This window comes from Oncorhynchus masou, chromosome 9 (genome assembly GCF_036934945.1).
Source record: "Oncorhynchus masou masou isolate Uvic2021 chromosome 9, UVic_Omas_1.1, whole genome shotgun sequence".
In the NCBI taxonomy this organism is placed as follows: Eukaryota; Metazoa; Chordata; class Actinopteri; order Salmoniformes; family Salmonidae; genus Oncorhynchus; species Oncorhynchus masou.
The window spans coordinates 60,339,786-60,359,368 of NC_088220.1; the positions used below are offsets into that span (position 1 = coordinate 60,339,786).

The following is a 19,583-nucleotide window of genomic DNA, read 5'->3' on the forward strand; positions in this document are numbered from 1 at the left end:
CCCAAGCAAGGGCACTGCGTTCATCCACCTCTGGCCTGCTCGCCTCCCTACCATTGAGGAAGTACAGTTCCCGCTCAGCCCAGTCAAAACTGTTCGCTGCTCTGGCCCCCCAATGGTGGAACAAACTCCCTCACGACGCCAGGACAGCGGAGTCAATCACCACCTTCCGGAGACACCTGAAACCCCACCTCTTCAAGGAATACCTAGGATAGGATAAGTAATCCTTCTCACCCCCCCCTTAATGATTTAGATGCACTATTGTAAAGTGGCTGTTCCACTGGATGTCAGAAGGTGAATTCACCAATTTGTAAGTCGCTCTGGATAAGAGCGTCTGCTAAATGACTTAAATGTAAATGTAAATGTATCACGTACGGTAGCATATGTACTTACTTTGTTGAATCCGTAGCTTGCGATGGTAAGGCGATGAGCAACTTAAAAAGTTCGGAGGCGTACCAATACCTACACAGTAACAAAGTTGGTAGGGTGATATAGCACGCATAGAGCCGAGTCAGAGCCTGCACGCATCTCATCACAAGGCGTGGGTACTAGCATCAACGACAGGTGTCATACAGACAGCGGACACATCTCATCACAAGGCGTGGGTACCAGCATCAACGACAGGTGTCATCCAGACAGCGGACAAGGCGTGGGTACTAGCATCAACGACAGGTGTCATACAGACAGCGGGCACATCTCATCACAAGGCGTGGGTACTAGCATCAACGACAGGTGTCATACAGACAGCGGACAAGGCGTGGGTACTAGCATCAACGACAGGTGTCATACAGACAGCGGACACATCTCATCACAAGGTGTGGGTACTAGCGTCAACGACAGGTGTCATACAGACAGCGGACAAGGCGTGGGTACTAGCATCAACGACAGGTGTCATACAGACAGCGGGCACATCTCATCACAAGGTGTGGGTACTAGCGTCAACGACAGGTGTCATACAGACAGCGGACAAGGCGTGGGTACTAGCATCAACGACAGGTGTCATACAGACAGCGGGCACATCTCATCACAAGGTGTGGGTACTAGCATCAACGACAGGTGTCATACAGACAGCGGGCACATCTCATCACAAGGTGTGGGTACTAGCATCAACGACAGGTGTCATACAGACAGCGGGCACATCTCATCACAAGGTGTGGGTACTAGCGTCAACGACAGGTGTCATACAGACAGCGGACAAGGCGTGGGTACTAGCATCAACGACAGGTGTCATACAGACAGCGGGCACATCTCATCACAAGGTGTGGGTACTAGCGTCAACGACAGGTGTCATACAGACAGCGGGCACATCTCATCACAAGGTGTGGGTACTAGCATCAACGACAGGTGTCATACAGACAGCGGGCACATCTCATCACAAGGTGTGGGTACTAGCATCAACGACAGGTGTCATACAGACAGCGGGTTGATAATGTATTGCAGGGCCAGGACGCTCTTGTAGTCACGCTGCAGCAATTCTGTGGAAGGTCAGTAAAGTAACAACCAAAAATGACATGAAAGTGCAGGACAACAGGTATTCCAGGAGAGGTTTGGGAAACACTGGGTTAGATAATAACTCAAAATATGTTCTTCAATATAGGTTGAGAGTGCACTCAGGCAAGGCAAAACAGGAATGGCATGCACGGATGTGCAAAGGAAGTGGAACTTGGGTGTGAGGAAGAATGTAGGACTGAGGAAGGTGAAACATACATTGGCATACATACATAAACACTTCAGACCCCACCACACATATCCAGGCCCATCAACGTTCCACAATCTCCCCCCGACTTTTTCGGAACCACACAGAGTTCACAAGCCACATACACTCCTCGGTAATGGCCCCACTATTTCGGCTCCAGACAAATGGTCTTCTTCAGCCAAGTTACAGAGCAGATGTAGACAGCAGCAGCAAGGCAGGCCCAAGGCAACATGATTCAGCCCACACAAACACAGTGTCACACTGAAAACAGTACAACACTAACCTGTAGGAAGTGCACAATATTATGAGGCCTACAAATGACCCCTGTACATGCAGCTACATTGATGGAAGAAACCAAGATCCAAAGTGCTTCACAGCTACTGCATGATGCTAGGAAGCTGTGTCTAACAGCCAGCACAGCGAAAAGAGTCCCCAAATGAAACATCACAGATCCCCCAAAAATTTGCAAATGAGCATTTGTACCATTCTGTCATAGGACAGAACCAGTTAAAATAGGCAAGTTGGTACAGGCAGTTGTGCGAGCTGAGTAAACAAATACAGCTAACAGTTGGAATAACAAAATGTTACAAATGCTGACAATGTTTTGCAGTTCATTAATAGGAATAAAGTGATGTACATTTTTGGAATAAATAAACGATCAGTGCATGTTGTTAGTCATGTTGATTGTGTTAGACATTGTGTCTATTTGCTAGAAATAAGAATAACAAAATAACAATCTCAGAATAACAATTTTGTTATAGGTACGGTTTAGGAGAGAATCTTGTACACCTTGAGATGCCTTATTACTCGTTCCACACGAATACAGACATTAGCAATGCGCCGTGCGCGAGTGACCTGCTCATCTGTCAACTGGCATTACTTGTGTGTAAATGTTGGTAAGACCAAGCGTACATTCCCTTCCTCGAGCAAGTCCACGGCCCCCCATCACCTCATCTCCAGCACGCAAATTGTAGAGAAACCCTGAGTTCTGCGTTATGAACCCATCGCTACATTTCCCACCATAAGCCTCTGAAATGAACATAACCATTCCCGATGGAGCAGTTGCAGCTAGATATTTTAGAGAGAACACTTTCTGTGCAGTCAATAACACAAGTTGTGTTTGAATTATTCTCCTGAAAAACATTCGGCATTGTAGCCTTTATCGTCTCACGAGGTAGCCATGGAATGAGATCCTTGGTGTGCTCAGCAATGACATTTATCCAGAATTTCACTGTTTTACTGACCTGACCTTTTGAAGAGTCTTGATAAATCAGCTATAACAAAGTTCCGTCGAAGTTTCAGTTGTTTCAACAGAATTTGGTCTACAACCGGCGTTGTTGATGATGTGGGGGCAACACCTTGTATGCAAGACACAAGAGTCTGCATCATCTTTCAATGTAACATCTGCAACAGACAGTGACCTCAGGGGATGGTGCAGTCGTCATGACACGTGATGGGTCCTTTGGAGTAGGTGTGGTCCTCCATTGCCTGGTCTGACTACTGTGTTTGGGCATCATGGTGTAATGGTTTTCTTGTGGGGGAAAGAGAGGCGGACCAAAATGCAGCGTGGTTAGTTTTGTGCATCTTTAATAAAGATGAAAGTACTACAATTTACAAAACAAGAAACGTGAAAAAAAAACAGTCCTATCTTGTGCCACAAACACAAAGACAGGAACAATTACCCACAAAACCCAACACAAAACAGGCTACCTAAATATGGTTCCCAATCAGAGACAATGACTAACACCTGCCTCTGATTGAGAACCATATCAGGCCTAACATAGAAATGGACAAACCAGACACACAACATAGAATGCCTACCCAGCTCACGTCCTGACCAACACTAAAACAAGGAAAACACACATGAACGATGGTCAGAACGTGACACATGGAAGGTCTTTGAAATAGGACCTGCCTCCTCAGAAACCTTCACCATACCTGGCTCATCTGCAGGTGATGATTAGCTGAATGTGAATATAGATGTTTAGTTTATGAGATTATTTGGTAAGGATCTGGAAAAGCTAATACACTAAATAGGGATACTTTAAAAAACATTTTAAACTCCCTGCGTCTTACTTATAGCGTTTATCAGACTATTCTCTACTCTATTGCAAATCAGCATTCTAAACCCAGTGGGACACTTAGACTAGGTGTAATATTTTCTAAGGAAATATTCTGTACCTATTAGCTAGAACAGCGCCTGTTATATGTACTCCGCTCTCCTGCAGTTGACTTCGCCTCCATACACCTCCCCTAACAGAATGCAGTCTGGAGGAGAACCCTGACACTTCATTTCCATGGACTGACTGCTCCTAATAACGAGGTTAGTGTGTAACTAGACCAGAAAAAGATGGGCCCCTATGGGCCCTGGTCAAAAGTAGTGCACTACTTAAGGGATAGGGTGCTATTTGGGACACACTCATTTACATTCAGCCCTGGTCATAAACAATGCATTATCGACTATCCCATCCCATCTGGTCTTCATTCACTAGAGCGCTCAGTTAGTGGTCTTCTTTCTAATCTAGTCATGTAGTTGCTCCTCATATTTAACAACCACTCTTTGTTAATCAGAAAAAGAGAGATAGAGACAGTACACTGTATTGTATTCACATAAGTACTTTAATCAGGCACTTTGACAAGAAGAAAAAACATCTGGCACATCAGGAAAGATATATGATATGCGTAGACATTCGGGGGAACATGTATACTATGGGCTACGTTTGGTAAGAAAGAGGATGTAAAATTGTATAAATAACAAACTGTAGAAACTGGTGAATGGACAAAGTAAAAGCTCAAAACAACATGATATCCCAGCTTCTTAATATCAAACATAGATAGCCTTGTGTTTTAGGGTCACTTCAACATGGCTTAACAAACACTTTTTAAATGTTTCTAAGTTGGAGTTTGTGCGTCCCAAATGGCACCCTATTCTCTACATGGTGCACTACTTTTATAGCACACTATAGGGAATAAAGTGCTATTTGGAACATAGCGTCTGTGTCTCAAGGTATTACTGTAGATTCTCAGAGCCAATAAAGGTAATGTTTCTTCAACTAACATGTTCACAATTCAAAATGGCATGAAGACTCACAAACTGTCAGGCTGGAAGAAGCTCCAATGTGACAAATTAAGGAAAATGTCACACAGGTCTACATGGGTTGCGTCCTAAATGACACCCTATTCCTTATTTAGTGAACTAATGTATAGGGAAGTGCACTCCTTTTGCGGAGAAAAATACCCCCATACGGCCCTGGTCAAAAGTAGTGCACTATATAGGGAATAGGGTGCCATTTGGGACTCAAAATTGGTGTTATGTTCTGGTACCAAGAAGTGGTGCATCGTCAGACACTAGTTATTAGCTAGTTACACCTAACTATTAGTGAAAACTAACAATACTGTTAATTAACAATACTGATAACTTAAGATACTGTAGCTCAAAGAAGGAGAGAGAAGAAGAGAAAACTGAAAAGCAACAACAGCATTTTAGTTAGTGCTCTGGTCTCAGTCCTGCATGTGATTTGAAAAGCAGTATTTCAGAGATTAATCTGGCGATGTGCAACACAACGAGCTCCTCCTGGTTCAGAATGCTGGAGAGAATCCCATCGATACTAAGATGAACTTAGTGAGCTACAGTCTGTCAGACGGACACACACAACCCCTACTCAAACCTCAAGAGGTACACACAACCCCTACTCAAACCTCAAGAAGTATACACACAACCCCTACTCAAACCTCAGGGATGTCCACAAAGAATGTAAGTGGTGCGCTGCGCCACAATGTGTACTGGCTGTGTCACTATATATATGGATATATATATATATATATATATGGTTCCACTGCCACTACAATATAGACCTGTCTGTCTGGATATATATCACCTGTTTTTTTTACTTTATTTGGTATCCCCCACCGTACTCAGCAGCACCAACTTGTTAAAAAATCCTGGGGAGGTTTCAAACCTCACAGGCCACACACATCCCCTACTCAAACCTCATGTCAGCTGTTTTGTCTTCTGTCTGTCTGGACGGTTCAACTGCCACTACAATAACAACTAGACCTGTCTGTCTGGATGGTTCGACTGCCACTACAATAACAACTAGACCTGTCTGTCTGGATGGTTCCACTGCCACTACAATAACAACTAGACCTGTCTGTCTGGATGGTTCGACTGCCACAACAATAACAACTAGACCTGTCTGTCTGGATGGTTCCACTACCACTACAATAACAACTAGACTTGTCTGTCTGGACGGTTCAACTGCCACTACAATAACAACTAGACCTGTCTGTCTGGATGGTTCCACTACCACTACAATAACAACTAGACCTGTCTGTCTGGATGGTTCCACTACCACTACAATAACAACTAGACCTGTCTGTCTGGATGGTTCCACTACCACTACAATAACAACTAGACCTGTCTGTCTGGATGGTTCCACTACCACTACAATAACAACTAGACCTGTCTGTCTGGATGGTTCCACTACCACTACAATAACAACTAGACCTGTCTGTCTGGATGGTTCCACTACCACTACAATAACAACTAGACCTGTCTGTCTGGATGGTTCCACTACCACGACAATAACAACTAGACCTGTCTGTCTGGATGGTTCCACTACCACTACAATAACAACTAGACCTGTCTGTCTGGATGGTTCCACTACCACTACAATAACAACTAGACCTGTCTGTCTGGATGGTTCCACTACCACTACAATAACAACTAGACCTGTCTGTCTGGATGGTTCCACTACCACTACAATAACAACTAGACCTGTCTGTCTGGATGGTTCCACTACCACTACAATAACAACTAGACCTGTCTGTCTGGATGGTTCGACTACCACTACAATAACAACTAGACCTGTCTGTCTGGATGGTTCAACTGCCACTACAATAACAACTAGACCTGTCTGTCTGGATGGTTCCACTACCACTACAATAACAACTAGACCTGTCTGTCTGGATGGTTCGACTACCACTACAATAACAACTAGACCTGTCTGTCCGGATGGTTCCACTACCACTACAATAACAACTAGACCTGTCTGTCTGGATGGTTCCACTACCACTACAATAACAACTAGACCTGTCTGTCTGGATGGTTCCACTACCACTACAATAACAACTAGACCTGTCTGTCTGGATGGTTCCACTACCACTACAATAACAACTAGACCTGTCTGTCTGGATGGTTCCACTACCACTACAATAACAACTAGACCTGTCTGTCTGGATGGTTCCACTACCACTACAATAACAACTAGACCTGTCTGTCTGGATGGTTCCACTACCACTACAATAACAACTAGACCTGTCTGTCTGGATGGTTCCACTACCACTACAATAACAACTAGACCTGTCTGCTGACATACATGACATGTGTTTTATTTTCCTTTGTTCTATTGCTGGCAACTTTGTAGTTGTATTGCAGCTGGTCTCTGTGATGTTTCTGACCTCCCCCGTCTGTGTCTGAGTGTTTCTGCCCTTGTCTGGGTCTTACTATGCCACTAGAATACCAAGTCGACCTGTACGGCTCATCGTGATTAAAATCACAGCAAAGACACCTGAAAAAAAGGACACGATCAATCTGTGTCAAGTTCACCTCAACTAGACTAGAGGAAGAAACAAAGGAAGGTGTTTAGGACATGAGAACATGCATGACTGATCCTTTCAAACAAGACTCAAAAGACTGTTTACATCCCCAATGGAACCCTATTCCCTTTATAGTGCACTACTTTTGACCAGGTAGTGCACCATATAGGCAATAGGTGCCATTTGGGAGACACACATATGGCACACTGAATTAGTATGAGAGGGATCCAACACTTCAGCAGATGATTTTTGAAAGCTTCTTGACCAAACACTGTATTGATACTGGTATCATGTTCTTCCAGCAACGCAAGCTCTTTTTTTGCTCCTCCGTAATAAATATTTACAAGAAATGACAGCATATCCCCCAATCAATCACACTAATAGAAATATAGAGCTTTTTTTCGTTCCAAGAACACAATGGTTAAGTACATAAAATAGAACCAACATAGAGTTCACACATACTGTTACATAGCTAGAAATATACACATATGGAAATATATTCTGAGGCTATAACAGCCTTCTGGCACAGAATTAGTGCCATTTGTAGTCAGAAACCAAAGTCAGTATAAAAATATCTTCTACAGAATATTGACATCATGGCTCCCCATTAGAATGTGCAAATCCTGGGTAGTTTTGTTCTCTTGACACTGATTGGATAGAGGGAAGAGGAAAAGGCAACATCCATTTTCGCCTCAGTTTTGATTCTGGTTCAGTTTGAGAGTCCCATTAGTTTATGATGCAGCTACCACCTTTGAGAGTCCATTTGAGAGTTACTTCATTATTTAACTACAGTACTAATCACACTCTGTGTTCTGGCCAGAATGGAAGGTACACTGTACGATCCAGTCTATTGACACCAGACACTGTGACCATTACACATTAGGAGGGGTACCACCCTGCAACCTAAATAGGGTGTCAATTGATACATCACCTCTGTCTTTTGAGGAACAATAACTCAGTATCAGTCTTCCAATCTCTAGTACCTCAGAGTCTACAGAGTCTATATCCTCATCTCAGTCTACAGTCTATATCCTCATCTGTGAGCCAATAGTCTATATCCTCATCTGTTAGTCAATAGAGTCTATATCCTCATCTGCTAGTCAATAGAGTCTATATCCTCATCTGTTAGTCAATAGAGTTTATATTCTCATCTGTGAGTCAATAGAGTCTATATCCTCATCTGTGAGGTGATAGTCTATATCCTCATCTGTGAGTCAATAGAGTCTATATCCACATCTTTGAGTCGATAGTCTATATCCTCATCTGTGAGTCAATAGAGTCTATATCCTCATCTGTTAGTCAATAGAGTCTATATCTTAATTTCAGTCTACAGAGTCTATATCCTCCTCAGTCTACAGAGTCTATATCCTCATCTGTGAGTCTATAGTCTATATCCTCATCTCGGCCTCTTCACTGTGCTCCATGCTGTGTTCAGTGGTGCTGATCATGGAGGCTGAGGGGCCCTGGGTGACGCCGAAGGTGTGATGGCCGGGGAGCGGGCGGCCAGGGGGGACAGGGAGGGGGAGAAGCTGGGGGACATGGCTACTGAGGAGGGGGAGCCCTCGTGACTGATGGGGGACCTCCGTAGGGAGGCCAGATGGGGGAAGGAGGACCTCCCCACAGAGGGCTTAACGGGAGCAGGCTTGACCGGGACTGTCTTCGCCCCGGGGTGGGCTATGGAGGTGATTAGGGGCGGGGGGTCAATGCGAGGGGGTTTGGGGTCCACCTTGGCTTTGTGCTGGAGCGGTCTGCGAGGGTTAGGAGGGGCCGTCTCATCCTTTAACCTCGCTATCTCCGTGAAGACGCTTGCTAATGGCTGGAACTGTGGGCACCAGTCCAGCAGGTAGTCCCAGTTATAACTACCCCTCAGCTCCTCGTCACTGGCCACTATGGCTGTGAGGGAGCCGTCCACAGCGGGTTTACCATCCACTGGGAAGGCATAGTCTTTAGGGTGGGAGATGTTCAGCCCCCTCCCTACTCCCAGATAACCTCCTCCATCTTCCCTGTAGACAGGCACCTGGCCAGCCAGCAGAGTCCCACTGAGACTGGCCAGCTTCTTGGCCTTGAACCACTGGTTGGCGTCCATGTTGGGCTCACAGGAGACGTCAGACAGCTGGTCAGCGTCTTGCTGGATACCAGAGTCTGGCCCGCGGGCTGAGATGTGTTCCTGCATGGACGAAGAGATGGAGGAGACACGGGGGTACTCGTTGATCATCCGGATCTCATCGTCTTCCGCCGCCTCCGCCGAGCCACGCCCGCTGGAGTGGGATGGGTCCAGGGAGCCCCCGCGGGGGTATGGCCCTCCCACACCACTCCCCGTTTGGTCGGAAGTGTACCCTGGTAAGGCCTGGTGGTAGATGCGGTCGTTCCGGTCGGTGCCAGTGACTTTAGTCTCCTCTAGTTTGTGTAGCATGGTGCCGTGGCCGGGAGAGGCTGGAGGTCTGCAGCGACTCTGCTGTTCCTTCCTCTGGCGTCTCAGTCTCACACAGAACAGAGCCATGGCGATGAAGATGAGGATGAGGATGGCTCCCAGGGACACAGCGATCACACTGACCAGCAGCAGGTTCATGTCCGATGCCACGCCAAAGGAGGTGTGTGTTACGTCAACGGTGAGGCGAGCGGTGGCCACACGGGATGTCTCCAGAGGGCTGTGGGCCTTCAGGTCAAGGTTCATCACACGGACCTCCCTCTTGGACCTGCTCAGATGATGGACGTGGCTGTCCATCTTCAGGAAAACCATGCCCGTCGATGCATTGACCTGGAAGTAGGGCGAGGGGTCAGCTAGGGAGTACAGAACAATCCCGTCCACTCCCTCGTCCTCGTCTCTGGCTGTCACCTGACCAATGCTCTGGCCCTTCTTCGACCCCTCAGGAACTAAGAAGGAGAACTCTGGGTCGGAGAACACAGGGTCGTACTCATCCTCCCCTGTCACGTACACCTGGACAGTCACCGTGGCAGAGAAGTTCCCTGCGTCCATGGCCAGAGCTACAAAGTTGAACAAGTTGACTTTCTCAAAGTCGAAAGTGAAGCGAGTCCGGACCTCGCCTGACGTCTGGTTGACCAGGAAGGCATCTTTCCCCTCTCCAGTCTTGTCCAACATGTAGTATCTCAGCTGTCCAAAGACTCCCGTGTCCTGGTCGATGGCGTGCAGCATGGTGACAAGGGTGTTGTAAGGCTGGTTCTCTCTGATGCTGGCGGTGAGGACAGGCAGGGGGAAGTAAGGTCTGTTGTCATTAATGTCCTTCACCTCCACAGTGACTGGAGCCAGCGCATAGTGACCCTGTCCATCTGACGCCTGCACAATGATCACATGGGATGCCTAGTAGGAGGAAGAGAGGGACAAGGGGAGAGAGAGACAGCAGAGAGAGAGAGTGAGATGCAGAGATAAAGAGAGAGATTAATACTTTCTTAATCACTGAAGGGAAATGAATTGCCAGCAGCAGAATATACAAACAGGTGGATAACCAACGACTTATCCAATCTATTTCTATGTCAAACTATTTCCTATATAGTGCACTAGTTTTGACCTGGGCCCATAGGACTTGTTAAAAAAGTAGTGCACTATATAGGAAATAGGGTGCCATTTTGGGCACATCCCAAGCCAGAAGTTCCATGGTACCTGTCTCTCATTTTCCAGTGGTCTCTGCAGCCTCAGGGCTCCGGTCCAGCGGTCTACCTGGAACATACCCGTCTCATCCCCAGAGCTGATCAGGTACTGGACCTTCCCTACTGCCGAGGAGTCTGGGTCTGTTGCAGACAGCCTGAGGACTTCAGTCCCTGCGGCTGTTCCTTCACTCAGCACCACACTGCAGGGTTCAAGGGGATTTTATCAATCGCTTTTCATTAAAACATGACATTTGGTTCCCCAGTGCAAACACATGTAAAGAGGAATTAAGGAGATCTAACAAACAACAAAGTACCAAATTACCTGTACTCTGCCCTGCTGAACGCCGGAGGGTTGTCGTTAGTATCCGTCACACTGATCAGCGCAGAGACAGCCGAGCTTCTCTGGGGCACGCCACGGTCCGACACGACCACGGTCAGGTTGTAACTGGACACTGCCTCGAAGTCAAGCCCCTCACCGGTCAATACCACGCTGCCTACCGTCTGGAAGCCTCGTCCTTCCAGGAAGCGTACGCTGCTCTCGATTTGGAAGGCATTGCCTGAGTTTCCGCTGGCTATAGTGAAGTCGAAGCCGCAGTTGTCGCGTGACGCGTCGCCGTCGGTCGCCTCTAGGGTCAGGATGGTGGAGCCCGGAAGGCCGTCCTCCGACACCGTGGCTCTGTACTCTGATTGGTGGAAGACGGGCGCGTTGTCATTGACGTCAGTCACCTGGACCTGTACAGTAGCGATGGAGGAGAGGGCTGGTGTTCCCATGTCTCTGGACTCTATTACCACCAGAATAGAAGGGTTTTCAGAGTTAAACTCTGCCTGCTGGGTGATGAACAGGGTACCATTGCTGGGGTCGATGTAGAAGATGTCCCGGGTTGATGACATCACTCTGTAGGTGACGCGGCCGTTCTCCCCAGAGTCGCGGTCCGTGGCTGTCACAGTGACAACTGCACTGCCAGCTGGGGAGTGCTCTGCCAGAGTCATCTGGAAAACACAAACATGACCGGGTGTATTCAGGGATGTACCCAGAATAATAATAAGGCATGTTGGACAGGCAGGTTAATGGTTAATGGTATCAGGTATCTGTCTTCGTAAACTAAATGTTGATAGATCGATACATACACACACACATGGCATCATTATTGATCTGCATGTACATAAAATTATTCAGCTAAATCTGATCAAATTCTCATTGTCTCTTATGGCATCATTACACAAATGCCTGCCAACACAAACGCAGATCTTCCAAAGGCTAGTGGAGGCCGGTTAGAGGATAGACTACCTGGTAAAGATCCTGTGTGAACGTAGGAGCGTTATCATTGACATCCTCCACCAGTATGGTGAGGTTAGCTTCAGTCTGGTGTTTGGAGTCAGTAGCCCTGACAGTTAGCGTGTACCAGGTCCTCTCCTCGTAGTCCAGAGGGGCGGTCAGAGACACCCCGCCCCCGTAGCGGTGGATCCCAAATACGCCCTGGGAGGACGGGTCCAGGTGGAGGGTGTAGGACAGGGCGGGGCCTGAGTCCACGTCATTTCCTGTCACCTGGGTTATTACCGAGCCAACCAGAGTGTCTGGAGGGAGAGGGGAAATTGGAGGGAGAGAGAATGAGGGAGATGGAAGGGAGGAGAGAGAGAGAGAATAAAAATGGTATTGTTTGTTTCACTTGTGTTTATTATCTATTTCACTTGCTTTGGCAATGTTTGTTTATTTTTATTTTACATTTATTTAACCAGGCAAGTCAGTTAAGAACAAATTCTTATTTTCAATGACAGCCTAGGAACAGTGGGTTAACTGCCTGTTCAGGGGCAGAATGACAGAATTGTACCTTGTTGGCTCGGGGGTTTGAACTTGCAACCTTCCGGTTACTAGTCCAGCGCTCTAACCACTAGGCTCCCCTGCCACCCCATGTAAACATATGTTTCCCATGCCAATAAAGCACCTTGAATTTCTATTGAATTGAGAGAGAGAAAACAGGGCTTGTGAGATTGTTATATGGGAACAACATTATAGCCCTAGAACTAGCTCCTACCTCATAACATATCCTATTACATCACGTTGCTTAATAGGAATATATTGCAGACTTCTGATTTCTTTTCTTTCTGAATTGGATATTTTATGCAAGAAACAGTAGACTTCAGATGTACAGCAGGATATGAACAGAGGGGAACTTGGCTTCAGAACGACTCATAAAAAGGTCAGTTTTATCACTGAGAACTGCTGAGTGCTGCTAGAGAGAGAAGGAGTAAGGATCAGGGATAAGATCTCTGGACTAAAGGTTCACTGTTAAATTGACTGTGTCTCAAATGTCTGAGATTCTTGATATATACACCCCTTGGTCAAAAGTAGTGCCCTACATAGTGAATAGGGTGTCAGTTGGGTTCAAATACAGTATTTCAAATCATCTCAATACTTTGAGTGTTTTGCTTTAGCCTGTCTGAAGTGTCTGATGGGGGGGGGGTCTGCAGTTGAGACCTGTGGGTCATTGACTTACTCTCTGGTACTCTGATCTCACGCGGCAGAGGGATTGTAGGACTGTTGTCATTGAGGTCCACGATGATCACCGTGAGGGTCGCCGAGCCGGCCAATCGTGGTGTGCCCCGGTCCGTCGCCGTAACAACCAGCCTGATACCATGAAAATGAAAAAAGAAGCTGTCAGTTGGAGTTTAGTTCGTATCTTTTATGTTTCAGGTTTCATAACCTTTCATCTCCTGCTGTCTTACATCAGAACCTGTTATTTCCAAGAGCATGACAGAAATATAGATTCCAATACATAGAGAGAGTACAGGGTCAGGGAGAGTATTTATAGACTGAAAACAAAGGTTAGCCCACTGAGGGAAACCACATGTCAGGCCCATTGTGAACAAACACACACATACACATACACTCACACACTCTCACAACCACATCCCAAGGCCCTGCCCCTCACTTGGTTTGTGTCCAGATCTCTCGGTCCATGATAGCGGCGGTGGTGATGCTTCCGGTCAGCGAGTCGATCTTGAACAGGCCGCTGAGAGACGACGACCTCAGGCTGTAGGTCACCTGACCATTCTGGCCCTGGTCTAGGTCATCAGCCACCACCTGCATCGGACAGACAGGAAGTCAGAAAGAAAATCAAAACAAAAAAAGCAGTCTTCTGATATCACTGGTTTTCTTTTGTCTTAAAATCAAAGTGTACTTGTGTTTATGGTTAGCCATTTCCAATCTGTTTTAACATGTAGGAAACAGATTTTTCTGTCATTGGCTGTTGTTCAGCCTTCATTTGCTGTTCATTGTTTTGAATGTTGTTTTATTTTTGAAAGCAATACAAAAAAATATCTAAAATAATAATAATCTGCCAACACCTGGGGACAGACAGGAAGTCACAGGATCAGAGGTTAGAGAGGAAATCAATCAAAACAAAGAACAGATTTACAACAGCTGTGGAACAGTAACAGAACCTGATAATGAATATGGGACTTGGAACAGTGGAACCAGAGTTTATAAAAGGGTTCTATATGGCCGTGGTTTCATACAGCATAGTATATATACTCAACAGGGACGTTGGAAACACACTGCATTATAGGGACAGGAACAGACTGTCACCTCTCAGAACTACCACAGCAGCACTGAAACGTTCCAGGTCTTCTCTACTGTCTGAGCATCTTCTAGCCCACAACCTAACACTCCATCCACAGTCAAGCATGATACAGGTGTGTGTGTGTGTGTGTGTGTGTGTGTGTGTGTGTGTGTGTGTGTGTGTGTGTGTGTGTGTGTGTGTGTGTGTGTGTGTGTGTGTGTGTGGTGTGTGCGCATGCATGCTCGTTAGTGTACCTACCTGTATGATAGGAAAATTATATCCCTGTGCCTCTCGTATGTAGGCTACATAGTTCTGCAGCTGGAAGCGAGGGAGGTTGTCATTGACGTCCTGAAGGATCAGGTTGACCGCCATGAAGGAACTGGAGGATGCAGTTTCAGCCTTCACCACTAGGCGGAGTCTAGGGGACTCCTCATAATCCAGCCCTATGGAGCTCTGTACCCAGATCTCACCTGGTTAGAACAATAACAAGCACATATCTCACCTGGTTAGAACAATAACAAGGACAGATCTCACCTGGTTAGAACAATAACTAGGACAGATCTCACCTGGTTAGAACAATAACAAGGACAGATCTCACCTGGTTACAACAATAACTAGGACAGATCTCACCTGGTTAGATCAATAACTAGGACATATCTCACCTGGTTAGAACAATAACTAGGGGCTGAGAACCAATTGGGCAATAGATATTCATCCTTCTCCTATTCCTTATGAGGGTTTTGTGGAGTGTAAAATGTGTTAACGCACTTTTTGTCAAAATGGGTTTTATATAATATCCCACCCCAGCAGCTTACCAGTGGAGGAGCTGATTCCAAAGGAGAGTAGGGTGTTGCCACTGAAGATGCTGTAACTGATCCCACTACGGGATCCATCAGGGTACTGGGCCTGAGTCTGCACCACGGCGGTACCTGGAGGAGGACAACACACACCTCACTATCACCCTGTGTTCTATACACACACACCTCACTATCACCCTGTGTTCTATACACACACACCTCACTATCACCCTGTGTTCTAAACACACACACCTCACTATCACCCTGTGTTCTATACACACACACCTCACTATCACACTGTGTTCTATACACACACACCTCACTATCACCCTGTGTTCTATACACACACACCTCACTATCACCCTGTGTTCTATACACACACACCTCACTATCACACTGTGTTCTAAACACACACACCTCGCTATCACCCTGTGTTCTATACACACACACCTCACTATCACCCTGTGTTCTATACACACACACCTCACTATCACCCTGTGTTCTATACACACACACCTCACTATCACCCTGTGTTCTATACACACACACCTCACTATCACCCTGTGTTCTATACACACACACCTCACTATCACCCTGTGTTCTATACACACACACCTCACTATCACCCTGTGTTCTATACACACACACCTCACTATCACACTGTGTTCTAAACACACACACCTCACTATCACACTGTGTTCTAAACACACACACCTCACTATCACACTGTGTTCTAAACACACACACCTCGCTATCACCCTGTGTTCTATACACACACACCTCACTATCACCCTGTGTTCTAAACACACACACCTCACTATCACCCTGTGTTCTAAACACACACACCTCACTATCACCCTGCGTTCTAAAGACACACACCTCACTATCACCCTGTGTTCTATACACACACACCTCACTATCACACTGTGTTCTAAACACACACACCTCACTATCACCCTGTGTTCTATACACACACACCTCACTATCACACTGTGTTCTATACACACACACCTCACTATCACACTGTGTTCTAAACACACACACCTCACTATCACACTGTGTTCTATACACACACACCTCACTATCACACTGTGTTCTAAACACACACACCTCGCTATCACACTGTGTTCTAAAGACACACACCTCACTATCACTCTGTGTTCTAAAGACACACACCTCACTATCACGCTGTGTTCTAAACACACACACCTCGCTATCACACTGTGTTCTAAACACACACACCTCACTATCACACTGTGTTCTAAACACACACACCTCGCTATCACACTGTGTTCTAAACACACACACCTCGCTATCACACTGTGTTCTAAACACACACACCTCACTATCACACTGTGTTCTAAACACACACACCTCACTATCACACTGTGTTCTAAAGACACACACCTCACTATCACACTGTGTTCTAAAGACACACACCTCACTATGACACTGTGTTCTAAACACACACACCTCACTATCACACTGTGTTCTAAAGACACACACCTCACTATCACACTGTGTTCTAAACACACACATCTCGCTATCACACTGTGTTCTAAACACACACACCTCACTATCACACTGTGTTCTAAACACACACACCTCACTATCACATTGCGTTCTAAACACACACACACCTCACTATCACAGTGTTCTAAACACACACCTCACTATCACACTGTGTTCTAAACACACACAGCTCACTATCACATTGTGTTGTAAACATTAATTACAGTGTACACACATCAGGCTCACCTCAGGCTCACAACAAAACAGAATCAAGTAAACATGGCCTGTTCCTACCTTTGGCAGCGTTCTCCTGCAGACTGACATCTCTAGCGTGGCGTGAGAAGCGGATCCCCCTGTAGGTCTGTTCTCTGATGTAGATGACCACCACCCCTAGAGAGGACTGGGCTGGGCTGCCCTGGTCCATAGCCTCTACAATCAGAGTCCTCTGGCCCTGGGTCAGTCCCTGCAGCTTCTCTGTAGCCTGGGATGAATGAATGAATGAATGAATGAATGAATGAATGAAAGAAAGTATTTTCGTCTGAAGTCTCCCTACGCAAGCCATCCCTTGCAGGGGTTATTTAAATACCCTGATGAATAATGAAACAACACCTGTATGTCCCCGGTCAGAGAGTTAATGGTGAAGCCCCGGACAGGGCTGGCGAAGCGGTAGAACACTGAGCCGTTGGCCCCAAAGTCACGGTCCTCCGCCCGCATGGTGGCCAGGACGCGGTGGGAGGAGACACTGGAGAAGAAGAAGGAGAATTTCATTCTCATTTTTAAAATCCTCTACATGGATGTCCAACTAAAACCTGGGCACAACAGCAGGTGATGGCATCTAAGACACCCAACAGTAGATGGTGGCATCTAAGACACACAACAGCAGGTGATGGCATCTAAGACACACAACACTAGATGGTGGCATCTAAGACACACAACAGCAGGTGATGGCATCTAAGACACACAACAGTAGATGATGGCATCTCAGACACACAACAGCAGGTGATGGCATCTAAGACACACAACAGTAGGTGATGGCATCTAAGACACACAACAGCAGGTGATGGCATCTAAGACACACAACAGCAGGTGATGGCATCTAAGACACACACCAGCAGGTGATGGCATCTAAGACACACACCAGCAGGTGATGGCATCTAAGACACACAACAACAGGTGATGGCACGCAACAAAGAAGACATGTGAAAGACAAAACAGTACAGATAAACCCTCCGGATGCAAGCCCACTCCAACCAGATTCTTCCTTGTCAGACATGGGATTCGAATTGACAAACTTCCTGTTCGCTAACCTCTAGGCTACCTACCTGGAGGCAGAGATGTTGATAACCAGGGGATCCTGGATGAAGAATGGAGCGTTGTCGTTCACGTCCTGTACATACACATTGACCGTGGCGGTGGAGTTGCGTGGGCTGGTGGGGGACGAGTCTGTGGCACAGACATCGAAAGTGTACGACGCGGTTCGTTCCCGGTCGAGTGGCGCGGCGGTGATGACATGTCCCGTGTGCTGGTCAATGATGAACATGCCCTGGGAACCGCGCGACAGGAAGTACAGCACCTGGGATGAGAACAGAGCACAGTCGATTAGATTAGATTACAAAAAGTAACATCACTTTTAATGCTTAATGAAGCCTTCATTAACCCTTTGAAGGTCTAGATAAATGGCTTCCTTTTGTTAGCAAAATGTCATAAAGGGTGGCAAAAGTGTTATGCTACATTTGGCAAACCTTAAGGGGGCTCAGGAGTCATAGGGCTCTAATCAAAAGTAGTACACTATGTAGGGACTAGGGTGCCATTTGGGACGCAAGCCTATGAGTTCAGTCTGTGTACCTGGCTGTTAGACCCTTGGTCCAGGTCAGTAGCAGATACCTCCAGCACCAGGGAGCCAATAGGAGCATCCTCAGAGAGGTCAGTGGTGTAGCTGGGGCTGGTGAACTGGGGGCTGTGGTCGTTGACGTCCAGGAGAGTGACCTCTACTGTGGCCGTGCTGCTCAGGGCCGGAGAGCCCCCGTCAAGGGCTGTCACTGTCAGACTGTACCTGGCCCTACGTTCCCTGTCCAGTGGTCTGGAGGTGGAGAGAACACCTGACTTCCTGTCCACACGGAAGTCACCTGATGGGTCGCCTGCTAGAGGAGGGAGGGAGGAAGTGGGAGAAACAGATGAGGAAAAAGGAAGCGAGGAGGAGGCGGGAAAGAGATGCAGAATATGAAAGGTAAATCTCACAATTGTGATCAATGGATCAGTAAATGATAAATTCAATTGGATTCCTGTGATCTACAAATAGTTGGATCTTACCTGTGATCTTGTAGGTCATCTCTCCGCTGTCCCCAGTGTCCAGGTCCGTAGCTCTGAGGGTGAACAGCTCAACAGCCTCCATGTTCTCAGGCACCTCCAAACTGTAGTACAGTCTACTGAACGTTGGGGCGTTGTCATTCTCATCCAACATCCGGATCCTCACTGACGCCCGGGCAAAGTTAGGAGGCATGCCACCGTCTCGGGCGTACACTGGACAAAAGGGGAGAATAGGAATTAAACAAGGCTTCAGCAGGCTAAAATTGTTTGTTATGTATTTATTAACTAAACCATGTTGTGTTTCTTAGAGAGATTTAAGACAAACAGAGAAAATAACACCAACATGGCCATTGTACCACTCATGTATCCCATAAAATCAGAACTATAAAAACATGGCCAGTTTGGAATGTTGTGGGCTCCCCATATAAAGGGCCAGTTAACTGTCAGAGTGTACAGTTGTGGGGCCTCTCTGTCCAGGGCTTTAGTGGTTAGGATTAGGATAAGGTTCAG

The 19,583-nt window shown here is 46.6% G+C and overlaps 1 pseudogene; it reads right to left on the reverse strand.

Annotated features, from left to right (window-relative positions):
• Positions 1 to 6,925: 6,925 nt before the first annotated feature.
• LOC135545048 (protocadherin-16-like) lies at positions 6,926 to 18,892 on the reverse strand (annotated as a pseudogene).
• Between the last annotated feature and the right edge of the window lie 691 nt (positions 18,893 to 19,583).